Below are 27,457 nucleotides of genomic sequence, written 5' to 3'. Positions count from 1 at the left end.
AAAGGTTATTGGATCTGCTTCTGAATATGGTTTGGTTACCTTTTGAAGGTCTGTTCATGTATTTCTCCTCCTTGGTACAACTTAGAAAAATCTATTACAATATTTAAAAAAGGCTGGGGGCTCGTAGGAGGACTTTAGCTCTTCCGATTTTAAAAAATAGAAAAAAGCAAGCGAGGCTCACACGGCTTTTTTCCTTTCCTGCCTTTTTCTGCCTTGATTCTCATTATTTGTTTTTTTCTTTTTTTTGGTTGTTTTTTTTTAAAGATGACCGGTAAGGGGATCTTAACCCTTGACTTGGTGTTGTCAGCACCATGCTCACCCAATGAGCTAACCGGCCATCCCTATATGGGATCCAAACCCAGGGCCTTGGTGTTATCAGCACCGCACTCTCCCGAGTGAGCCACGGGCCGGCCCTAAATTACCTTTTCTAATATATTCAGAGATACATTAGTAACCCAAAAGACTGGAAATATTGTCAATATTCGAGCACAGTTCTGCTTATATCCTACATAATAACATAATACTCTTTCCTTGGTACAATTGATGGTAAAATGTTGCCCTCTTTATTTGAATCGCCCTGTTAAAGAGTTCAGCGCTTCACTGTGTTCACTGCTCAGACAATTTTTACTTTCTTCAAATACCCTTAAAACTTTAATATGTTCCTGTTCAGGAAGAAAAATAAAACTGACAAGCAAAATTGGATAAATGCTGTTTATCTTCCAATACAGAGATAGTTTCCTTAGAAAACTAAGTAAGAAGAAAACCATACTAAGTACTTATATAAATCAACTTCCCAAAGACCAATATTTTTAAGCCTATGTATATGTTTCTTTAAAATTACCAATGTTTCCTAAATCATATTCGGCATCTCTTTTTTCTTAATGATGATGTTGAAATGAGGAAAATTCAGAGCCTACTACTTGTTGACTGATAGCAACAATGAAAACAAATCTTGGTCTTTGGGTTCTTGACTAATTATCATAGTAACTTAAATTAGAGTTATCCTTAGGGTACGTGTACAAAAATAGGAGGAAAGTCTTTAGTCTTCCAGCCAATAAATTGCTTTAAAACTCTGGGAATTAAGAGACAAAAAATGTGTGGCTTTATATCTTTCCATTCCTAGGATGTTTTAGGGAGAATCAGGTAGAAGGGCGCTCTCCCCGCCTCTGCTGGGATAGGAGCCTCACACATGACTCAGTGCTGGCTGTTGCTTTGGCCACTGAGAGCCAGGGCAGTGCAGAAAGTTTTGGTGGCTTGACAGTGAGACAAGAAAGAAGCAGTCTGGGCCCTGTGGCCCTTCTGACCTCAGGCCAGACTTCAGGCAGAGGGCACCGGATTTTGGTTACCAGCATCAGACTTCTAGGCCAGCATTGCCCAGGACTATGGGCTGATATGTTTATCTGTTTGAACTAATCTGAAAATAATTTGTTCATGACTGGTTCCTAGAATACATGTAGTTATTGGAACAGAATGCGAAAGCAGCACGTGAACTGTAACCAGCTACATGAACACAAAGCAAGGTTGTGGCCTGTGTCATTGTGTGTCCTGCGCACAGGCACTCCGCCTTCGAAAATATCAAACAGCAGCCTCCTGACACACAGCAGTTTTGCCTGTAAGACGCACTTCTGCTTACAAACTGATAGATGTAAGTGCAGTCGAGTGTTGATTTTTATGCTGCAATTCTGCAATTTAAATAATGTGATATAGGAACAAACGTGAGCTCCCTGTGGAAATAGTTAACCTACTTCAGGATGCTGTATGTACTTCCAGAAAACTTTAATTGAAAAAAATACCGTTACACCATGTTTCTCTTTTACCAAAGGAGGTATTTTGACGTGTTATATTGTTATGACACTACTGTTGAATTAAGAATTATCACCAAAATAAAATTTAAATACTCCAAAGAAGCTATATAGCTCATATGGTTTTTTAGGCAGCATTAGTTTACAAACCACTAGTTCATAAATTTTGCTGTGATATATGAAAATGAAAGAAGGTCTAACCATTCCAGTCATGGAATGGTAACCCCCACCCATGAATGTCATCTGTTATGTAATATGCATCTTCGACCACAATTTCACTTTAAGCTGCTATTTAACAACTGCGGCGTGGTTCTGGAAACATCTCCAATTTTTATCTCCCAAAATAAGAAATATCTGATCAGATTTTATTACAATAAACACAGAAAGCTGACACTAAATTCAAATTTTCTTTAGTTCTTAAAAATATAGATTGAGACACACATTTATATATTCAAGATATTTTTGGATGAGTATGTGAATGAACGATATACCTTGTACTATTATTGCAAATAAAAATCCTTATTTTCCTACTTTTCCTCTTAGTTAATATTATTCCCAAGAAAAAGAAGGGGCAAGAGTGAGGTTTATGGAGTTTAGGATGTCCATCTTTCTCATACACTCTTTAACGTGCTGATGAGTAAGAATATGATATAACATGTGACAGTGCATCTAGCACCATTTTTAAAATATTAAGACTAGTACCTTTTATGTAAAGGAAGTTTTGAGTTTTGTAAAAATTTATTTTGTTCTAGATGGGCAACCTGAATACCAAGCGTTTTGACCAAATACTATCTATCTGTTTCAATGACAGTTTAAATACTCTGATTGGTAAAGCACCAGAAATATATTAGAAATGCATACTCATATAATGCAGTTAGCCTTGGAAGGATAATACTGCTTAGAAATCATGTAGTTATATCAGTACAAATGAATTTTTTCAAGGTTTTAATCTATACATAGTAAGTCCAAAGGTGTTAAGATTACATTGACTTTATAGCTCCTTTGATAGATGATATCATCAGTATCTGTCAAATTTATTATAGCGATATGAAGAGAATGGTGGAATTATTATTGCAGGTGGAATTATTACTATATTGCCAAACCCAGTAAGTTTGTACATGAGAAACTGTGAGCTCAAGTGTGGTGTCTCTGTCCATCTTCTTTGGAAAGAATGTGTGTTGTAAGGAAGCCACATAAGCAGGAAGCATCACACCTCTTCTGTACTAATGATGCTCTGTTTAAGCCATTTGAGAATGTCTTCTTCCAATGACAGAAATGAAATTCTTGAAGAGAAGAGAGTATGACTTGAGCTCTGAGGTGATAGTGAAGCTGTCTGTCTTGAATCCCTGTGGCCTAATTAAAAGGTGAAAAAATGCAGCCAGCAAAATTAAATTTTAAAGCAAAACTAGAGGACCGGCCCAGTGACGCACTTGGTTGAGTGCGGCGCTTGGGAGCGCAGTGGTGCTCCCGCCGAGGGTTCGGATCCCATATAGAGACCGGTCCGCTCACTGGCTGAGCACGATTGGTGCTCCCGCCGAGGGTTCGGATCCCATATAGAGACCGGTCCGCTCACTGGCTGAGCACAATGCAGGCGCGACACCAAGGGTTGCGATCCCGTTACCGGTCACGAAAAAAGACAAAAAGGAAAAAAAAAAAAAAAAGAAAAACTAGAAAGAAATTACATTAAGAAAAACATTGAAATACTTTGGGATACATTTTTTAAAATATATTTAAGAGCTGTATAATAAAAACTACAAAACACCACTCAAAGGAGTTAAAGAAGACGTAGATAGTGGAGATGTTGCATTTATGGATAGGAAGACACAGTTTGCTGAATGTCAGTTATCCCCAAATGGATCTATAGATTCAACAAAATCCCAATCAAAATCCTGGGAAGATTTTGGTAGAAATTGACAGGCTACTTCTAAATTTTGTATGGATGACATAATACCTGATTCCAAGACCTACTGTAAAGCTACAGTAATCAAGACATATAGAGGCATGGAAGACAGAGAGAATTCAGAAATATACCCATTCGATTATAGGGTCAATTGATTTCAACAAGGCGCCAAGGAGGAGAGAATGATCTCTTCAACAGATGATTCTGGAATATTTGTATATCCATATGGGGAAAAGAATGAACCTTGACCCTCACATCATTTGTGAAATTACCTCAAAATGGATCACAAACCTAATTGTATAAGTTAGAATGCTAAGCCTTCTGGAATAAAATGTAGGAGAAAATCTTTCTGACCTTAAGATAAGTTAGAGATTTCCTAGGTAGGACATGAAAAGCACAGACAGCAGATCCACCATGGATTTGTCATCCCACTTCCCCTGGATGACAGAGATGAAAGGATTACTCAAAGCCCATCTCTACTGAGCAGTGAGAGGCCCCAAAGTGGTTAATCTCCCACTGGAACCCTCAAGAGAGAAGCATTCCTTACTTGGGAAATTAACGCCAAATTGGGGTTCTCTTCCTGAATTTATTTTCCGGACCAGGAAGTTACAGGAAGAGAACAAAGGTGGGGTTATAGTTTAACAGTATAGGCTGGTAACTTTCAGTGAAACAAGCCAGATAACATTTTAAGTGGTCCTATCAACAACAGTTTACTCTTAGCAAACATTCCTTCTTAACAGCAATTTCTCAGTATCTTTACATAACAATCAGTAACTAGTCTGTCTTTTGAACCAGCAACCTGCTGTGCCACAATCCTTATCTTGTAACAGAGACTTATACCCTGAGGGAAATTTCCAGTCCTCCACAAGGTCAACATTTGAAACTGCAAGGCTTTGGAAAACCAGGCCCTGTGAAGTACATATGCTTTATAGTATATTCCACAAGTTCTCAAACAAATCACAACTCCATAGTAAGGTGGAAACCCAACTAAAAAATGGCAAAAAACAATATACACGTGGCAAATAAGTACATGAAGTGGTGCTCAGCATCGCCGGTCATGAGGGGAATGCACTTAAAACCACAGTGAGATACCACTGCACACACTGCACACCCATTAAAATAGTAAAAATTAAGGGACTGCCAATACCAGATGTTAGTGAGGATGTGGTCATCTGGAATTGTCAGACATTCCTGGTGGGTATGTAAAATGGAACAGCCACTTTGGAAAATAGTTTGCCAAGTTCTTATAAAATTAGACATGCACCTACCATATAACCTAGAGGTTTCACTCCTAAGTATTTACCAAAAACAAATGAAAACATACGTGCACACGAAACCTTCTCCACAAATGTTTATGGCAACTTTGCTCAAAATAATCAAAATTTAGAAATAAATATCCATCAAAAAAATGAATAGATAAACAAATTATGGTCAATGAAATGCTATGCAGTAAGAAAAAGTCCTGAACTAACAACATGGATGAACCTCAACATTATTCAGAGTGAAAGAAGCCAGGCGCAAACAAATATATACTACAGGACTCAGTTTATGAAGCTCTAGTGACAGGCAGCAGATCCTTGATTGCCAGGACATGGGGGTTTTGACTGTGACAGAGCAGCAGGAAACTTTCTGGTGTGTTGTCAGTGTGCCCAGTCTTGGTTGTGGCAGCATAACCACAGACTGTACAGATTCATCACAACTCAGTATGATGTACAATCAACATGGATACCTTTTATTGTATACAACATATACCTCTGACAGAGCAGCAGGAAACTTTCTGGTGTGTTGTCAGTGTGCCCAGTCTTGGTTGTGGCAGCGTAACCACAGACTGTACAGATTCATCACAACTCAGTATGATGTACAATCAACATGGATACCTTTTATTGTATACAACATATACCTTATAGATTATTCAAAAAGCAATCAAGGAAAAGCACCTGGCAAGAATTAGCCTATTTATTACTTCTTTTGAAAATCCTATGAACTTGGCATTTTAGGTACAGTTGTTCCTCCAGGGCCCCCACCCCCACCCCCCATGGATACCAAAATCCGTGATGCTCAAATCCCTGATGTGAACTGCTGTGGTACAGGGGCCCTCCCTTCCGTACTTGTGAGTTCTACATTCACAGAGTCAATCAACTGTGGTGTGGCACACGAGAATACAGAGTGCTTGAGTCTTAGGATTGTATTTCTTAATCATTAAAGAAAAAAGCTATTCTATGATAGTTATTTATTTCATTTCTTTACATTTTTCTTTTTATTTACCTTCTTATATGTTGAACCGATGAATTTAATTAATTAAGGTGATATTCTTTTATAAATTCTCCTGAAAATTAGACATCTAGTATTCAGCAGCTTGTGCATGTCCTGAACTACGTAGGATTTTTTAAAGTCATGCTTTACTACTAAATTCAAAAGTATTATTTTTATTTTTAGAAAAAGTCTTTGTGGTCTCTGTGATGTATTATGATGTATTATTGCAGAGTTGGGGGAATGGCAGTAAACATCACTGAAGCCTGAGGAACCTAGGGTCATAGAATGTTCAACATACAAAAATGAAACGCTCCTTGTGCAGATTTCAATTAATTCCTTCTGTGAGCTTTAAGTCCGTCACCAAATGATGTACTTAGTAGCTTACTCTGTCTCAACCAAGTTTAACGTGACTGGTTTTGGTTGAACTGGTCAATTGCCAAGGGAATCTAAAATACTGCAGCAAAATTGTGGTCATTAAAGTAAATTTTGTCTTAATTTTATCTTTTTTTCCCTTAAATTCCTGGATTTGATTCACTTTGACACTCCTCTGGTTGTATTCTATTTCTGCATGCTATTAAATATTTTAAATTGTGTGTATGACAACAGAAATCTCTTTCAAAACCAAAAGAATTGACAGGGTTTCCTGAAAATTTCAACCAAAGCTTTTATGACTCCACAGATGATTCATGCACAAGTGTAAAATGTTAAGGGCTGAGCTCCCTTTGAACTTACTTTCCAGAAGTGATTTGTGGGAAACTTTTCTGTGAGCTTTCATAAATGCCACATTAACTCTTACAGAAGCAAAACAAAACCTCACACTCAACTTTTGACTTTGGCATCCAGTCTTCAGACGACCTCATATGTACATAGATGGTATTTGTGCACCATACAGCTTTGCAAAAAGAGAAATTGCCCTATGGATGAACTGCAATCTGTTCTTTTGTGTATTTTACTAAAGAATGTCAGCTGAACTCATGGGGAAAGGTAAGTGCTGATATGTCCTCCCTCATCTTCAGGACACAGATGGCCCAGATATGTTTGTGGCTCAGTGACAGTGAGGGGGCTGCTGAGCTGCCACTCAACAAAGATGGATGAAATCTGCAAAGTTCAGAGGAAGGAGCTGGCCTGGAACCAAGGGCATTAGTGTATGAAACCATCGTCTAACATTCTAACTGGGCTGCTTGCACTTTGAATTTTCAGTTAGAACTTTTCTAGTTTATTACCTGCTTATAGCAATTCACTAAATCATGAGAAAGTTATAATTTGTGAAGCTAGGAAGCTGCTACCGCAAAGATAAAATCTGGAGACCAAAATCTGAGGGAAGTGGAAGGGACTCCTATATAACCTTAACGTAGCAGTTCTTGTATGCACACTTCAACTCGGGTTATGCCTATCGAAGTGGAGGCCTTAAAAGATTAAATGGTTCTGTTTTTAACTAGCTTACCTTCTATAATATCTTCAGTTTCTAGAACTGTATATTTTAAAAGTTTTCAGCACCAATAAAATGTAAAGAGTTGCAAATCTAATAGCAATTAGCCAATTTTATTTTTAAGATTAGTAGTCCCTTTTTTAGTGAAAGGAAGGTGAGTCATGAGTGGTAATTTTTCTATTTAAAATGGGGTGCTAGCATTATAGCATATGCTTATATATTTTTCTTTAAAATCAATAAGTATTCACTATTGGTCACTAAATTTAAACATGGCTATTCTTTAACATTTCCTAAAATTTATTCTCACTGTAATGGGCTTTCCATAGATATTATGAAATAAGTTAAGCTTTATGTTCAGTGATTTCTTTAACATTTTTGAGCCCACTAAATCTTTACAGTGTCCATCACTATGTCATATAATCTACTTCATTTACTTAAGCTGTCAGATGTATCCTAGACTCAGCGTTCAGAACCTAACAACAGTCAGCCGAGTCCCTTCAGAAGGATTCCCTGACTCTGGTTCGTCTTGTCATACAGTTTTGAGAGAAAAGAATAGGTCCAAAGCTCACTTTTCTACGTGAACCTCTTATAAGTTAGTATTCCTCAGCTTAGAATGGAACCAGGAAAGTTGGTAAGGATGGCAGGGTTTTAGGACCTTTCCCCTCCTCACACCTGAGCTGCCACATTCAGTGAAAACTGAGGTCATGCTTATTGTAGCGTTTGCCATGGGTGAGGAATGAAGGAGCTGCGTTCATTTATCCAGCACAAATTTATTGGGTCCTAAGCCAGGTACTGTTCTGAGTACCTGGAATACAGTCATGAGCAAAGCAAAGATTCTTGACCTTACAGGGCATCTAGTGTAGCAGAGGGTGAAGGCACAAAACAAAAGGCATGATAAACAAGTAAAGCATGCCATTTGTTACAAGAGAAAGTACTATGAAAGGAGAAGAGTCACAGGGATTGGGGGTTCTGGAGATGGCCCTGTGTGGGAGGAGACAGGCAGTTACAGTGTTAAATAGGGAGGCCAGGTGGCCTTGCCGGGATGGGGACATAGAAGCAAAGAGTAGAAGGACGTGAGTGAACTCCTCATGGATCTTTCTGGCACAAAACTATTCCAGGAGAAAAACAAGCTTGTGCAAAGGCCAGCATGACCAGGGCAGCTTGAAAGGTGGAAATGCAACAGCTTTACATGGAGAGCTGGGAATTAGTGGACAAAAACTGAACAATGTCAAGCAATGCTGTAAGAGTAGTGTACGGTGGAAACTCAGCCTCTGTCCAGAGAGGACACTGCAGCTGATGGACCCTTCCACTGGGAAAAATCAGAGTTTATTTTAAGTAAGGTAGAGGTTGTGGTTTGAGGAAAACTATTAAGGGGCCCTGTGCATGGAGGTCTCACAGTGAGCTTCCAGCTTCAGCACAAAAAAGTGACAGCTCTGTTAGTAAGATTCTATGTGCTCTTCAGCAAATTATTTCAGTTCAGTTAATAAGAACCACATTTGGGGTAAAGTAAACCATGTATAATATGTGCAGCTAGTCATTCTTTCACTCAACAGTCTTTAATTGAACATTTATTCGGCGCGTTGTCCTATACAGGATAGTCTGTTGAATACAAAAATGAATAAAACATGGTCTGTGTTCATGGATAAAATGTTTACATCAGTAAATAGAGATAAATGGAAGAAGATAACATTTATATCTTCCCATGAAAGAGGACCTGGTATAAGATGCATCATTCCATCATCAAAAAACAAACTAGAAAACTAGATAAAATACATATAGCACCTGTTTTCAAATCCTGGACAATGGCAGCGCAGGACTGTGGCCCCTGAGAACAGAGAAAAGGTGAGCCTGCAGTCATCAGCTTGCTTTCTGCAGGCAGCTTTCTTACCACAGTTCAGGGAAAAGATACCTAAGAAAGCCAGGCAGGCTCAGTCGGTTGAGCAGCTCAGAAGAAGACAGAAGTAGTTGGAATCTGCAAAGCAGGGACACAAGAGAAGGAAGCAGCTATGCAGATAAAGAGCTCCAGAAATCTGCCTAGGCCTTCCTGGAGGCTTTAGCTGAATGCTAAGCAGCACATGTGTCAGTGTGAAATCTAGGATGGTGGGCAAGGAGCAACTGTTGGGGAACCATGAGCTCCAGAGCTCATGCTGTGCTGGGAGTCTATTCACAGTCCCACCAGCCAGACTGGGGAGAACTCATTGAACATGCTGGACTTTCAGTAGAGAACCCAGAAGGACCATGCCTTAATAGTAGGACTACTCCTACGTCTCTCATAACAAAGCTTAAAAACAAGCCTCAGATAAATCAGGCTAATCCGCAAATAAGTGTAACTGCCAGTCACAACAAACCTCAGCACTCTTAAGTGAAGACCAAAACATCCAAATGTCCAGCATCATAACATTACAGTACCTGCCAGTAGAAAATTACCATACGTGCAAAGTAGCAAAAAAATGTGACCTAGAATCAGGAGAAAAATGAATTAATAGAAATAGACCAGAAAGGCTTGAGATGAAGGAATTAGCATACAACTGTAAAAACCTATTATTAATATGTTTAAGGACTTAAAGATATGAACAAAATATAAAGAGAAATGGAAAATATAAAAAAGTAACCAAAGGAACTTCTATAACTGAAAAACAATTTGTGAAATGAAAAATTCACTTGATTGCCTTAAATGAATATTTTATGCTGTAAAAAAATATTTTATGTTTTTATGTAAGTAAAAACAATAGTAAACTTGAAGACACAGCACTAAAACTATCCAAACAGAAGCTTAGAGAGGAGATGACTGGGGGAAAAAAGAATGGAGCCTCAGTGACCTGGGGGCAATATTTGCAGCCTTACATTTGTTATTGGAGTTCTAGGAAAGGTGAGAAAGAAAGGGGCAGGAAAATAATGTTTGAATAAATAATGGCTAAGAATTTTCCATATCTGGTGGAAACTGTAAATCAAGAGATACAGATTGGAAAGTAAAAAAGAAAAGTCATCTTTATTTACATTTTATTATAAGGAAATTATAAGTAAGCTTGGAAAACTAATAAGTGCATTAACCAAATCTCACAGTAGAAAGTCAATGTGCCGTATTCAATTATATTTTTATATACTAGCAGTGAACAATTTGAAACGAAATTTTAAAAATACAATTTATTATGGCACTAGAAAACAAACCCACGTTTTATTGCTAGGGATAAATTTATCTGTACACAAGCTGGACATGAAAACCACCAAACATTGTTGAGAATGTGTAAAGACCTAAATAAGTGAAGAGAGATGTCATATTTATTCATGGCCAAGAGGACTCAATACTGTTGCAGTGTTAATTCTTCCCAAACTGATCTACAAATCCAACTCAATCCAAATCAAAACTCTGCAGGATTTTTGTAGTAATTTATGAGCTGATTCTAAAACTTACATGCTAATGCAAAAGATCTAGAATAGTCAAAACAATTTTTAAAATGAACAAAATGTGAAAGGCTTACACTGTCTGATTCCAAGACCTACTGTGAAGCTGCAGAATCAAAGCAGGGTGGTTTTGGTGCAAAGATGGAAATAAACCCAAACCTGTCTGGTTAGTTGATTTTCTATAAAGGTGCCAAGGGAAAACAGTCTTTTCAACCAATGGTGCTGGACTCTTTATTTGAATATCCATACAGAAAAAAACAAAACAGGACAAAAACTGAACCATGGCCCTTACCTCATAGTATTTACAAAAAATAACTTGAAATGTTTCTGACCTTGGCATGGACCGCAACTTCTTAGTTGAGACACAAATAGTTCAAACCATAAAAGGAAACATTATTTAGACTTCATCAAAATTGATAACTTCTACTCCCCAAAAGACCCTGTTCAAAAAAAAAGTCAAAAGGCAAGCCACAGACTATGAGAAAACATACATATATCTGACAAAGGACTTAAATCCAGAATACACAAAGTACAATCTCCAACTCAGTTTTAAGAAACTAAAGAACTAAATAAAAAATATTTAAAAGAAGATATTCAAGCAACCAAAAAGCACATGAAATAATGCTAAACATCACCAGTCATCAGGGAAATGCAAATTAAAACCATAATGACATGCTACTATACACCCATTAGAATGACTAAAATTAAATAGACTGAGAGTGCCAAATGTTAGTGAGGATGTGGAGCATCTGGAATTGTCATGCATTGCTGGTGCGAATGTCAAATGGCACAGCCAGTTTGGAAAACAGTTGAACAGTTTCTTATAAAATTAAACATACACTTACCATATCACCCAACCATTCCACTCCTAGGAATTTACCCAAGAGGAATAGAAGCATATGTCCATGCAAAGATTTATGTATAAATGCTTATAGTAGCTCTATTCACAATAGCCAAAAACTAAAGTAACCCAGTGCCCATCAACAAATAAATGGATAGACAGATCATTCATAAAATGGAATATTACTCAGCAATAAAAATGAACTACTGATACCTGCAACAACAAAGACAAATCTTAAAACAATATGCTGAGCAAAAGCAGCCAGACACAAAAGTGTACGTCCTGTACAATTCCATTTATTATAAGATCTATATTAGGCAATCCTAATCCATAGTGATAAAAACCAGATCTGTGTTTTCTTGGAGCTGGGATGGTGGGGCATAAGGAACCTTTTTGGAGTGGTGGAATTATTCTGTACCTTATTTGTGGTGGTAGTTACAATAGTGTATATATTTGTCAAAACTCATTGAACCATATACTTAAGATGTGTCCAATTAATTGACTATAAATTATACGTCAGTAAAAATCAGCTGGAAGGTGAAGTGTTAAACAGTGAAACAAAAAATATTCAGCAAGTAAGTAACAGTGAACAGTGTTCCCTAATCTAAGGAGAACTCTTTGGAAAAATGTTTTTTGATCTGGGCTTTAAGTGGTTGAACTAGTGGAAGATACTTTGTGAGTAAGTGCAGGATGTAGAGAAACAGTTGAAGTGAAGTAAACCCACGCTCAGGAACATTCCACTGAACAACTTGGCCCAGGCTTTTAGTGAATGACAAGAGCCTGAGAGACAGAGACTGGGAACTATTCCAGAATAAAGGAGATTCACAGACTTGCCACTTAACACGGGGGCCTGGTTTAGATCCTGGACCAGCATTTCTTCTTTTTGTTTTTTATTTTGTTATAAAGGACATTATTTGAACATCCAGTAAAATTTAAATAAGGTCTGTAGACTGGAGAATATTACTGTATCGTTTTAAATTCCATGGTTGTGATAATTGTTCTGTGGTTTTGCAAGAGGAAGTTCTTGTTCTTAGGAAGCTAGCAATGAAGTATTTAGGGGTAAAAAAGCATCAGTTCTGCAACTTTCTCTCAAATGATTCATAAAAGAAAAAGTAATATGTGTATATACAGAATGAGTAACAAGGGAAATGTAAAACATATACAATGAAGGTGAGATAAAAGTATGAGAGTTCTTGTACTATCCTTGCAAATTTTAAGCTTGAAATTATTTCCTATTAAAAAGTTACAAAAAATAAGAAACAATATCCAGGTCGGGTCAAGGTGCTATTTGCTGAAAAATTTCATTGTGAAGAAAACTGAAAAGAACCACAAAAGTGATTAAAATTTTTATAGAAATTGTATCGGGAAAATCTACATCCTTACTTAAAGCAGGCATTCGGGATAGGAGAAGGGTGGACATTGTGCTGAGAATGTGGTTTGTGCTGTGGGAGTATATTCCTACAATGCAGATAGCAGTGTTACTATTTCCATTTCCAGATGATAGGGAATGTTACATCACAGTTCACTTTTGGCACGTGTCCTGTGCTCAGGAAACCACTTACAAAAGATGACAGTGGTGTTCAAGACCCAAGTAAAGAGGAGAGGCGACAGAAAGGGCTACTGAAGAGTCCTTAACGGAGAGCACCTGCAAGCAGCAAGCAGCTACAAAATAGTTGGAACAAAATTCTCAAGTGAATTTGAAGACAAAAGTAGAGTTTTTCTTTTTTTTTTTTTTTACGATTGATAAGGGGGAAATGTTTATTATTGATTTCACAATGACCTAGAGATGAAAGATACACAGATGCTACAGAAGTGATTAACTATGGTTCTGTGGCTATACTTATTTTAAGAACATGTTAGAAATCTAATTTACTCAATGTATATAAGTGTTTTATTTGTCTGGCTTCTTGTGTGGAAAACAAAGTTTGAGATCATGGTTACCCACTTCCCGAATTTATTGAAGGGCGTTTTGTATTTGCAAATTTCCAGAATTTAAAGGACAGTGTAGCTTGATCTTGGGTGACCCAGGGGAGAGGTATGAAAGGAAGCAGGGCTCTGTGGGCCTGGCTAGGTGGTTTGGATGTGAGCACCCTGGGGGCCACCAAAGCTGAGGTCGAATCTAAGACTGTGTATATTTTAAAACAGCATGTTGGCTGCTGTGTGGAGAATGGTTGGGTTGGAATATCACAAAAAAGGGCAACTGGGAGACTAGTTAGGAGACTCCTACAGTAACCCAGATGACAGTGATTGGATCTGGGACTAGGTTGAGGTTAGGGGGGTGAATTGTGAAGTGTGCAGGTTCAAGATAAAGTATATAACTTATAGGCTACCAAGGAAACTCACACTGATCTGCAAAGAATATAGCATTTTACTTCAGTTCTTAAATGTTTTTGTCAGCAATGCTGTGTGTAAATCTCTGAGTCATCTGCTTTATGTCTCACTATAAGGTAGTTGTATTTCATTTTTTTGTTGTATCTTTTCTAGATTAAAGTTTTCAAAGCAATCATCAATGAATTCTGCATTCTTTTGAAAGAAAACATTTAGGAAGAGGGTTAGTTGGGAAATGCAGAAGGAGAGATTATAATGCTTTTATCCTTACCAGATTTTTCTGGATAATTCACTGAACTAGACTGCAGGCCACACACCATACCTAGCTTAAGAGAGGCTGAGGGGTTTCTTCTGTTTTTCTCTTTTTTTTTCCCCTTAGAAAAGTTAGATCAAAGAAATCCATGTGTATTTTGAGTGAGTGATTGTGGTGGTTGTTTTTTTCGAGATGTGCACCTCAATGTAAAAATTAGTTTTTAAAGAATGTTTAGAAGATTAGGATTATAAGACCATTTATTCTTAATATATCAAAATTCTGTTTTTAACTACTGTAGTATGAATAGTTATGGTGTTTAGAAACTTTTAAAGTAATTCTTTTGAAATACCATCACATGATAAGTTCAGTATTAAAATGTTTACAAGTTGTGTGATATTTGATGTTTATCAGCTTATTTAAAATCTCTGCTATAAAGTGATTCTGCTGGAAAAGGCAGACCAACAAGCATTATCTTAGATTTTAAGTTAGAGGGAAACTGTGGCTTTTGAGGCCATAAAATGACTATTCTGGCCTCCTGTGTAAATGATAGGGCATTTGAGGAAAAGGAGAATTTGGGGTTTCAATTAGTCATCTTCCTTGATTTGAGAAACCCCGATCACTTAATATAGCAATAAAAATAATTGACCACTTGTAGTCTTAAGACATATTTTAGCTATGTTGTTTGGGCATTCTGGATGTTTTTCTTTTACAATTTATTCTGAAAAAGGAAATGAAGTCAGGAGATTACTAACAATAAGTATTTAATAGTCTCACATGCACAAAAGGCAGGTGCTCTGATTTCATTATTCAACCTTTCTACATTGGGAGAGAATAGCTTGGGAAATGATTCTTTTAATATGGGATTTAGAATCAGGTTATACAACTTCTGTTGATGAAGAAAATGTGAGGTTCCAAATGGACAATTAGACATTTTAGATTAGAAAGAGGAAAGAAAAGTAATGAGTCCTGTTTCTAAGTAAATTTAAAAAGCAATCAGATTTTAGTTCTTGCAAGGCAGAGAATATAAAATAAAAACTATCGTACTTTATTTACTAACCAATGAATTGAATTGTCTCCCTTTTATTACAGATATAAAGTAAAGACTATGAAGAGACAATCATTTTTGTAGCTATCAGACTTTCAGTAACATATCTCTTGTGGTTTAAATAACAGATAGTTTAAGTGTTTTTCCATTACCTTTGTGTAAATGAAAAATGCATAAAATATTTTAACAAGGCAAAGTAATCCAAGGAGATTGTTATTTTGTGTTACAAATTAGGTTATTTCTGTCATAAAATTAAAGAAAAAAATCAACATTAGGACATTTCAGCTTAATATCATTTACCAGAAGGAACGTGTAACAGATTTAATGAGCTAGCAGGTCACCTGAATCCAGCTGTTTCCGACCAGCTTTATGAAACAGAGAATGCAGCTAGCAGTGGGAGGTAAGCATTATTACAAGCTCTCAAGGAGTTACAAAATCGATTTCTGCTTGAATGAATTAATTTAGATTATCAATTTATAACCGGCTACACGAATCCCATCAACTCGACAATTCAGTGAATGATCAGGTTCAATCCTTGTAAGGGCGTCACAGTTAGTGGCCTCTAGCAGCTTTTCAGTCAGCACCTGCCCCGCCTTGGGACTCACAGTCACCCGGCCAGTAAAGAAAGGAAAAGGGAAATGCTTGCTTAGGTGTGTTGCAGGGGTAAAATATAGCACCTTAAAAAAGTTAAGATGGCAAAAAATAAAGTAAAAACTATAAACGTGCAGGTTTGAGGATTTTTTCCTTGAACCCCTTGTGATCCCATGAAAAGATAATTTTGACCATTCCAACTGAACTTTAAAGTCACAAAGTGCACTATGTACTTTGATGTGTTTGGGACTTAGCTGTTCGCCTGGGTGGGCCTCATTAGAAAAGGATAGAACACCTGCAGCCATTTTTCTCCCTAAAAACTGTAAAGGTTGGAGTTCTAAGCATTTGTTTCAGTGTGAAAAATTGGATTCAACTTACTCATCTTCTTTCCATTAAAGTAACGTTCTTTACCTCTTCCTCTGCTTACCCAGTTCTCAAAAAATAAAAAAAATGTTCAATGTGATCCACAAGACATTTTTTCTACCACAATTTAACTTGATCTTTTTACTCTTGGTTCTCCACTTGTTTCCTGTAACCCTGATATCTTACGTTTATACAGCATCTCACAGAGATCATGCTCACGTTAGGGATCTCACGTAACCTCTGCAGTAAGTGGGAGACTCACTATGGCAGCCTAGTGCCAGCTGCCGACTGGGCAGTTACACCCACAGCCTCACATCTCATCTGTGGCAGAGCTGGAATTTGAACACAGGGTAGTGTTTCTTGTCAATAAGATTTTAGCTCTCCCAAGGCAGGGAGAGTTTTCATTTATTTTTCTTTTGTTTAACTAGCTTAGCTCAGCGAAGGGCAAAGTGAAAATACTAAGTGAAATTACCTTTTGAATTAAATGAAATTCTTTCTCTGCCCAGCCTGGTCCTTCTGTCAGCCCCGCCTCCACCTCATACCTCCCTCACTGCAGGAGGATCCCTATCCTATCACCAGAGATTCTGCTTGGCCAAAACACCTGTGCTCTCCTCTTATCCACTTTTTCCATAAAATTCTTTCCTCCTTTTATATATGCTGGACTTAGATCATTACTTTTACGCTAATATAATTTTCTTTTTAAATTAACAGAAGACTGGAGTGCTTTGTTATAAAGTTGTTGGCTTGTTTATTCGTACTGCAATTCGGGTATTTGGGTATGTTTTCACCCTACTTTAATCCTTCAGGTATCTTTTTGTTACCACCATAGCCACAGGGCAGAACGTATTTCTGAAAAAAAAAAAAGAATATTTAAAGTCACCCATTTCATCCCAGGAAAATAGAAATATTCCTCCCAAGTATTCCAGTCTTCCAATAGTAAAATTCCTCATTTTGAGTCATTGTTTTAAAGAATAGCAGTGAACTGAAATCTCATAAAGATTGTTAATAGCATAAAAGAGAATGATTTATACACCTGATGGCCATGAAGAGCATAAATTTATATGAAAAGTAGTGGCTTTAGGGAATGTATTTTGATTATCCTTCCATTCTTGAAGGAATTGACCAGGTCGTTGTAGACAAGATGACCACATTTCAACATTACCACTTTATTTTACAACTGTAATTTTCAGTAGTATTAAGACACAGTGTGATACAGGGAATAAAGTAACTCAAGTCTGAGAGCATGAATACAAACACCTGTGGAAAAGTACCTCTGCCAGTGGCTAATTACGTGGAAAAAGCAAGGTGAAGAGCTGCGGCTACGTGTGCTGCTATTTGTATTAAAAGGCGAGAAAGAATAAGTATATGTATATTTGCTTTTATTTACATAAAATATCTGTGGAAGGGTCCACAAGAAACTGATATGGTGGGTTTGCTCTGGGAAGGGGAACCTGATATCTGGGGACATGAGTTGAAGAGAGAATTTACCTGATGCTCTTCTGTGCCTTTTCAGGTTTGAACCAGGTGAATGTATTACCTATTCAAAACTAATTTTTAAGTGGCGTAATATAGTCCTTGAGTTAGATTCTGAGCTGCAGATTCTTTTGAGAATAAAAAGAGAAAATGGTTGTGAAAGTATTTTGCAATTTGTAAAGGTATTATATGTGCAAAGAGTTCGTGTTATTCAGCTGTCACAATCGATTCTGGTGTTATAAAGGCTGAAATGGTCATATTAGTCAAGGCATGGTCTTTTTTCCTCGGTACTCTTCAAACATCATCAGACTGGTAAAATTTAGATGAATATGATCTTCTCAAATAAAAGCTGTACATGTGTCAAAGTAGTCATCGATTCTGGTGTTATAAAGGCTGAAATGGTCATATTAGTCAAGGCATGGTCTTTTTTCCTCAGTACTCTTCAAACATCATCAGACTGGTAAAATTTAGATGAATATGATCTTCTCAAATAAAAGCTGTACATGTGTCAAAGTAGTCATTAGATAACTTTTCCCTGATGACAAATACAGCATCTCATCAGGTGGCTAAAGTAATAACTGTACTAAAAAGTGGTATTTTTTCCCTACTTTATAGGTTTATTATAAAGATTATTTTTTTTATTGGTTATGAACATTCATGAGATACAAAGCTTATTGTCACCCCTTGTGCCCAAGATATGAAGGCCACATCCATACTGGCAGCATGCACATTACCACAAATTGTGTTTGTACCCCATATCCCCCACCCAATTGTCCCCAACCTCCCTCTCCACCCCGTTTCCCCCCCACTCTGCTTTGTATCCCAAGGTATGTTGTCTCCCTCTGCAAGTCCAACACACCACTGTAGTCTTTCTTTCCTTCCTTCTTTCTCCCTTAGCTCCCACTTATGAATGAGCACATGTGGTATTTATCCCTCTGTGCTTTGCTTATTTCACTCTACGTAAGTTTCTCTAGGCTCATCCATGTTGTTGCAAATGGGAGTAAGTATTTCATTCTTAAAAAGTGGTTTTTGATTCAAGTTTATGATCCACTTTTTTTTTCTTTTTTTTCTTTTTGTCTTTTTTCGTGTCCGGCAACGGATCGCAACCCTCAGTGTCGCGCCCGTACCGGACCGGGACCGGCAACGGGATCGCAACCCTCGGTGTCGCTCCCACACCTCGCTCAGCCAGTGAGCGGGAACCGGTCTGTATGTGGGATCCAAACCCTCGGCGGGAGCGCCACCGCACTCCCAAGTGGCGCACTGTAGCAGTGCGCCACCGGGCTGGCCCGATGATCCACTTTTTTTACTCTTTCATTATTACTCTCTTTTTTCTGAATAGAGTTTTTGTATACTTGATTAATGCAAATATTGTTGATTCACTATTAATTATAATTGATATTTACCTCACTACAATGTGCTCAGCCTTATGATAAGAGCATTGTGGAATATAAATAACTATGAACTAATTGTGCTTCAACTGGAAAGATAATAAATAGGTACATAAAATGCTTGGAGAATTATTATAATAATCAGAATGATGACATCAACACCAAATTAAAGTGCTCTTAGCCTTTTGTGTGTTGTGGTGACACATCCTTCCAGAGTCTGTCTCCCTACACCCACTTCCTGGAACATGTTTTATTATTTGTTGCTTCCAGAATTGTCTTTTTGAAGCCCTCTGCTAAAAACAGATCATTTCTGTTCAGGATCATCAGTGCTCATCACATGAAGTCTCATCAGACCGTGAGCTGCCGGGGCAGGAGCTAGGCCTAGCAGAGTTTCTAGCACAGAAGGAGGGAAGGGTGGAAGAGGTGTATTTCTCTGAACTACTGACTATAACTAACAACAGGAGTGTTCAACACAGGGAAGGATCAGCCTGAGTTGGATAAAGTAGAGAAACTTTGTGAAGAAAGCAGAACATGACTTCAGTAATGTGTGTAACACGATAGAGGATAGAATCCCAAAGATATGTATAATATCCCATTTTCCTTATAAAAATGTACACCTTGAATATGTAAATGCATCTGTACTGTTTGAATTATTTTGGTGTTGTGTATTCAATTCGTGTGTACCTGTTTTTTTCCCCCAAGTGGTAGAGAGGGAAAAATCGACAAAGGCATAGAAGGAAGAGGAAGACTGAGAAGACAGGTGAATGCAGTGGGGAATGAATTAAGCAGAAGCCTAGCAGCTTGTGGTTTTCTGGGAATAATGAAGGTAATCATTAGAGTATAACAAAGACTTGAGAGAGTAGTCAATGGGACATAATATTATAATATTATAAGTAGAATGTTGTGTTATTAAGAAATGCTTCCAAGTCGGTGTTGGACCCTAAGGTGTTAAAATTTTGGGCTGAATAGATATCTGTGAAGGAGAGAAGACATTTCTTTTTATAATCATAAGCCATTGTTAGACAACAGTTAACAACCCTCTCTGGGTAAAGAGCACTTTTTCAGGTTAAGTAGGAGTGAAAAATGCCAGTCGTTAAGGTACTGAAGAGTGTTAAAGTACTATGAGCAATAAATATAGAACAATAGGAATAGAGAAAAAGGGAAACAGAATACATTTAACACAACACACATACTAGAGTCATTCCTCAAAAGTTGTCTGAAATGCAAAATATCTCCAACCCTGGTTTTCTATCAGTTAACATGTGAAAACGAGGAGAGATCTGTTTTCCTGGATCCTCTAATGTAAGGTCACCAGATTTAGCAAATAAAAAATAGAATGCCCAGTTCAGTTGAATTCCAGATAAACAGCAAATAATTTTTTAGTAACAAGTATGTCCCAAATATCATGTCATTTATTGTTTATCTGAAATTCAAGTAGAACTGGGCTTTTCTGTATTTTATCTAGTAACCCTATCTAATGCTATAGCTCCTACCAGCCTGAAGAAACCATGCCCAGACATTAGCAGTAGTAACAGAATTCAAAATTTTGCAAGCATATTTTGTAAAGATGGAGCAGAGAATAGGAATTGAAATATGGTTGGCTGTATAGTTACTGAATCAATGACTAGATCAGTAGTTCTCAACTGGGGGTGATTTTGCCCCCCAGGGAACATTTGGCAATGTCCAGAAACATTTTGGATTGTCACAACTTGGGCCAGGGGTGGGGGGAGATGCTACTGGCATCTAATGGGGGTGGGGTGGGGGCAAGGATGATGCTGCGGAACATCCTACAAGACACCCTGTGACGAAGAGCCGTCCAGTCCAAAATGTCAGCAGTGGTGAGGCTGAGAAACCCTGTTTTACTAGACTGATAAAGAAAAAGGAGAAGAGCCAACAGTAGACAGCAAACTTGCAGGCTTTGGAACCAGACATAAAATTGGATTCAAATCTCAACTTGACTTTGCAAGTCACCTAACTCCTCCAAGCCTCAGACCGAAAGGGAGCTGTTTCTTTGCCGAAGTTTTAAGGATTGAAGGAAATAAAATCAATTTGCTTCAAAGAGCACTTGTTCCACATTTAGCGTGTGCTAAGTTTTGACCAAGGTGATGGAGCTAGTAAGGTAAAGGACATAGATACGATTCAGAATGTCTGTATGTATACACATGGTGATCAGATTTCAGCTCTCGGATATAGGAGTGAATTCTATCTCAGAAAGCTTTGGTGGCCACACAAGTACAACGTACCAGAGTAGCGTCATCGTGGGCTAAGTAGAGCTTGGTCTGCCAGGTGAACACAACTGCAGCATTCAGATTTCCCTCCAGTTTTTCATTGAAAAGGGCTTGTATGTTTTTTAAAAAAAATGTGACTGTGTTCTTCTGATGTGAGTTCTTTCGTGTAGTTTGACTTGCAGCATTCAGATTTCCCTCCAGTTTTTCATTGAAAAGGGCTTGTATGTTTTTTAAAAAAATGTGACTGTGTTCTTCTGATGTGAGTTCTTTCGTGTAGTTTGACCGTTAGAGTTCTTCACGACTGAAATAGTAAGTATTGTGACCTGAAGTTTCTAGATGCAGAGTTTCCTAGGTGAATCCTCTCTCAGTAATAGGTTTTCCTTTTCTCCCCTCCTGTCTCACCCTGTCTCTCACCAGGAGCCCTCTGAGGTCTTCAGGGCAGCCGTACCTCTTGGTAGAAAGGTTAAGAAAGGAAGAGCATTGCCGGGAAGATTCAGGTTCTAGTTCTCACTGCACCTGCTCACAATGGCACCCTGGGCGAGTCAGGCAATCTCTCAGCTCCACGTGCTCCTCTTGGACAGAGGTCAGAGGTCAGGGTTCCGCCCTCACATGCTGTTGTGTTTTTGGGTGGCATGGAAACAGATGAAATTGTTCTACAAAGGTGGGATGGTATTGCTGCTTTCCCCTGCTACATTTCTTTAGGCAATCTATTGGAAATTCAGCTTTAACAGCTTCGCGTCTCCTTCCACTTCAACATAGCAGTTCATGCTTTGTTTTTGGAGCACAAACCTCCAAATTCTTCCTTGTTTATTATATCTGAAAGCAGTAGACATGATACATTTATTAAGCAACATCAACTCAATTTAAAAAAAAAAAAACAGGGCTTTCTTGATAGAAACATATTCCAATTATTTAAAATAATTATTTTGAAGGCCTAAAGATAGCTTATCATTGTATTTTTCATGTTGAAGGAGCAGCTTCCTGGCAGCTGTGTGAGAGTCATGTTTCCAGGTTTATTTCTGAGCTGGAGGTACGCACCCTTACTGCTCAAAATGCACCGCCGTGACTCAGTCTGTCTGACAGCTCTGAACCATACACAGAATTTGCTAAATAGCTCTATTGCCCTCTTCAAGGAGCCTATTTTTATATTATTAATGGATGGGAATCATTTGCAACACTTGGACATGTTCTTGCAGACTTGGATGGGGTTCTACATAGTGTTTAGAATTTGTCTCAAAAACATATTTGGGAAGATGAGAGAAATGAATTTTTTAGGTCAGTTCCTTTTTCTTTTTTTCCCCTTTCCTGTTATTCCTTATCACATTTCTGCAGGGGGGAAAAAGTACACTTCCATCTCATTTAACCTATTTTTCTTAGTTGAATCTAAGCATTCCAAGAAAGAAAATTAAAAATTCCTATTATAAAACAAGATCCATGAGTTTAAATCATGCTCAGGAGATAATGTAATGCATTTCAAGCATAACAAGGTGATAAAATTGCTTGGCTACTCACTTTATATTGTTCACTCTAAGTACAGATACCTGTTTTCTGTATTATGCATTATTTTGTAAAAACAAATCGTTACTAACAATTGATATGGTAAAGGTAATTAAAATTATCAAGTCATCTGACCTTAAGTGAAAACTTCGGGAACACAGTTAGAACTTCCCAGGATCAGCCACTCTCTGAAAGTGAGTCTGGCACTTGCATGCCATTCCAGCTCCTGCTGGCCTAAAGAATGCCATGTGCTGAATCATGATGGAGTAGTGGACGGGAGCTTGGGGACCCACAAGAGTCCTGGCAGCTCCCTTGCCGGCTCCTCCAAAGACCTGGCTCAGTAAGTAGAACAGAGAGCAGTAAAGTTGGAAAGCAGATTTCACAAGTATGGATTTCTGTTTGTGCTGAGAAATTAAATGTTTAACAACCGCTTTCATGCTTTCTACTTACCCAACACCAACAAAATGTAGCCATCAGGCAGGTGGTCTCACTGATGGTCTCACGGTTAATTCATCTGCTTCAAGGCCTCTCCATGGCGCACATTGTAACACTGAATGGCAGCAAAAAAACATGCTTCTTCAGAGAATAAGGGAGTCTCAAACAAACACTTCTGACTAATTCTTAGGGCTAATTTAGGATAGGAGACTGTGGCTTCCATTGCCCACAGAGCTGAAAAACAATAACACATTTTCCTATTGCTGTAAATTATCTCGAGGATCATTTGCCATTTTCTGCAATTCTCAGTGACTACCCTTTGCTGAGGATGGCCACAAGCCAGAGCAGTGAAAAGCCCATGTCACTAAAACAATAACAGTGTTACTATTATCAGCTGATGCTTCCTTGTGAAATAAAATGATAGCAGTATTAGGGTCGAGAGAACCCAGCCCACTTAGCCTTCCTAAAGCAAATTCATACATCTCATCACATCTGATTCATTCCATCAGACTGATCTTTCAGAATTGGAATTTCACCAGGAGTATTAGGGTCGAGAGAACCCAGCCCACTTAGCCTTCCTAAAGCAAATTCATACATCTCATCCCATCTGATTCATTCCATCAGACTGATCTTTCAGAATTGGAATTTCACCAGGGATGGGCTATTTTCATTGTGTTCGAGTGTTTGTCTTATCACACTTAACTAATACTTTGTGTGGAAAATGAAAGATGAAATATCTTCCATTATTTTTGTTTTACTTCAGCCATAGTTGACTATAATTTTTCAAGCATGTGTTTCCATTTTACTTGATGTTGCAAAGTCTTTGAATGCAGTCCCAAGTGCTTACCTTAACTGCACCTCATGGAGGTGGTAAATCCGCCTCTTCTCAAAGGTGCTGCACTGCAGCTCTGGTAGCAGCCAGGATGGACAAATGACCTCAACTCCTGAGGGCCTCTATCAGCGGTGTTCCACATTATTGATAGTAGCAGAGATATTGACAGTCTGTGCTTGGAAGGAAAATAGGAGTTTGATATGACATATTGTGTGTCTCAGCAAGACTCATAAATAATTTTGACAAGTTTTTGTATGCATGGGAAAGTCCTTGATTCAGCCTCCCATAAAAATAAACTTCTATTATGGAATGTATTTGTCAAGTGGCTGCTTGATGGATGGAGCTGCGTTTACCCCTTGGCAGTTCGATGAGTTTTAGATGCACAGCTTACCAGAGAGGATTTACGGGCAGTACAGAAATAATTATTCAGTATGAAATGCATAATTCCTGTACCTGAATTTTCATTTTTTATTATATTTTGTTTCTGTTGCATTTCTGGTCTCTAAAACAAAAGAACTTGCCATTTTTTTTTTTTTTCTGTAGAGCTATTGTTTGAATGAGATTTTATGTTGAAGCTAGTGAACGATCTGATTCAGCCCCAACCCTGTCTGAAACTTAGCTGGCATAGTTTCATTGATTGTGTAGTTTTACTTTTTTTCCTTAAGAGATTTACCAAAAAAAAAGAAAAGAAAAAGTATTATAAGCTGTTTGGAAAATTCATTTTTATTGAGATTTAAAACTTAGGATGTAGATTGTCTTATTCCGAGGGTTCAGATCCCATGTACAGACCGGTTCCCGCTCACTGGCTGAGCGAGGCGCGGGAGCAACGCCGAGGCTTGCGATCCCGTTGCCGGTCCCCGGTCCGGTACGGGGGCAACACTGAGGGTTGCGATCCGTTGCCGGACACGGAAAAAAGATAAAAAAAAAAAAAGAGATTTACCAAAAAAAAAGAAAAGAAAAAGTATTATAAGCTGTTTGGAAAATTCATTTTTATTGAGATTTAAAACTTAGGATGTAGATTGTCTTATTTTTTTCCTGAGGTCATCACAGCTATTTACTTATTTGAATATAACTGCACACCCAGATTTCCACTACAGAAAGCAGAATGTTAAATTCTTCTCTCCTTAAACTAAAACCTTAAAACTTGTCTTTTTTTCCTCTAAATTTTACTTAGAATTTCTTTATCATCAACCATGCACACTCTAAATTGGTATCTTTGAGTAAGTTGGAAACTTTAGAGAGCAGTGAGTTTCCAAACTTGTGTTGTCTTGTCCAGCTGACTGCATTAGATGACTTGTTGATTCCTGGGCACCTGGAATGAAGCTCTAACTTGGCAATTTGTGTTCGAGAAGACAAAAGTGAACAGTGGGTCTAGAGGAGTCTTGATTCTTCATTAGAACATAATGCTGGCTTTTTTATAAGGATTTCTATTTGTGGAATCTCTATTAAAATAAAGTTTGGCATCCACATGGAAGCTGTGATGAAGTCATTTGTTACACTGGCGTGTTGGGTAAGCCAGACCCATGTGCCATCCTTGGTTTAGGTACATGCCTCTGACTGATTTATTTGTCATGTCCCTTTTGTATTCCTAATATTGTTCCTCTGTACTGTCTCATTTCTTGAGAGTGGATTTGTTAATGTTATGAGTCTTTTTCAGAATAACAGTTTTTAGCTTTGTCAATCTCTGTATTATATCTTTGTTTTATGTTTAATAATTTCTGCTCTTACGTTTTATTTCCTTCCACTTTTTTGTTTAGTCTGGTTCTTCTAACTTCTTAAAGATGACTGCTCAGTCAATCATCTACAATCTTTTCTTATACAGGAATTACCACTAGAGGTTCTGAACTTCCCTTCATGTAGTGCCTCAGCTACATCCTACAAGTTTTAATATTCTAGAATTTTTGTAATCCTTTCTCTAAAAATAATTTCTAATTTCTATTTTGATTCCTTTATTAATCTCATGAGATACTTTAAATTGTTATACTTTCTGATGATTGTGGTGTTTTAAATTTTTTTCTGCTTGTTAATTTAAATTTATGATTATTTGTACTATATTCAGAAAATGCAATCTCTATGAACCAATTCTTTGAAATTTGCTGAAGCTTGCCTTTGGATATAGTGGGTGGACATTTTTATAAATGTTACATGTGATCTGAAAACAAATTGTAATTACCAGTTTCAGGTACCATTTTGTGTATATGGTCTTTTAGATTATGCTTACTAATTGTGTGGTTCAGGTCATCTGTATCCTTACTGATTTGTTTGTTTGACATTTACCAAATACTGAGGAGAGGTGTGTTGAAGTTTCCTACTAAAATTGTGAATTTTGGGGGGTTTTTTCTTTTTTTTTTTGGTAGTTTGTAGTTTAAAGCTATATTATTAGATATAACTATGTTTCAAATTTTTATACATTCCTGGGAAATTGAACTTCTTATCAATATGCAGTGAACTTTATCTAGAATTTTTTTGCCTAAAAGTCTACTCTCTTCATACAACTAATATCACTTCTCTTTTGTTTTGTAGTCACATGATACATCTTTTCCTTTTCAACTTTTCCTAAAGGTTAAAGTTTTCTCTTGAAAATTGCATACAACTGGATTTATTGTTTTATAATCACATCTGGGAAACTTTGTGTTTAACTAGAGCATTTGAACCAATACATTTACTATCAGTATCAATATGTTTATCCATTTCTATCATCTTAACAAGGGTACTTCAAAAAGTTTGTGGAAAAATAGAGTTGAAAAAGCATATGAATATTTCCATGAACTTTTTGAAGTACCCTCATAGTTTGTATTTCTATCTCTCTTGTCTTTTTATGTTTGTTTTTCTTTTTCCTGCTTTCCTGTATCCTTGAGATTTAAGTTTTTTCCTCATTCTATTTTTTTCTTGCATACATTCTTTCTCTGTTCTTTTAGTGGCTACCTTTGAAATTTAAACATGCATATGACAAAGTGTAGATTTTGGCAACATGTCTTTGCCATTGTCACTCAACACAAGGGCCCTGCAGTGCTTAAATCCCAGTCCTCATTAGCCTTCTGCACTAACAACAGTGCAGACCCAGAATTCCTGTGTGTTCTCACACACAGTCTCTTTCTACTTTCCTATCGTTATTGCACCTTCATTTAGGAAACCTTAGCAAGAAAAACTACACCCATTTTTCCTTACTATAAAAAATGAAAATGAACATCCACCAATATTTCTCTTTCTGTTGGGTGAGATTTGAATGCAAAATAGTATACACCTTTCTCATAAACAAAGAGTTCATTACTGTGATCTCTAATTTGTTGGAATCAGCATCTAAATAATTGGTTCAATAATATTAATAGATACTTTCTGATCAACTGGTATGTGTCTGATGCTTTGCTCATAGCTGAGGCACATTGAATAAAAGAAA

General features: G+C 37.5%; 1 protein-coding gene across 1 annotated transcript in view; it reads left to right on the top strand.

The window, feature by feature from the left end:
* LOC103589677 (zinc finger protein 407-like) overlaps positions 1-27,457 on the top strand; it is a 344,176-nt gene that overhangs the window by 255,495 nt on the left and 61,224 nt on the right. The window lies entirely within an intron of this gene.

Source organism: Galeopterus variegatus, unplaced genomic scaffold (assembly GCF_000696425.1).
Source record: "Galeopterus variegatus unplaced genomic scaffold, G_variegatus-3.0.2 Scaffold712, whole genome shotgun sequence".
In the NCBI taxonomy this organism is placed as follows: Eukaryota; Metazoa; Chordata; class Mammalia; order Dermoptera; family Cynocephalidae; genus Galeopterus; species Galeopterus variegatus.
Note: the sequence above shows the minus strand (reverse complement) of the source record. Positions and strands in the feature narration are given on the sequence as shown.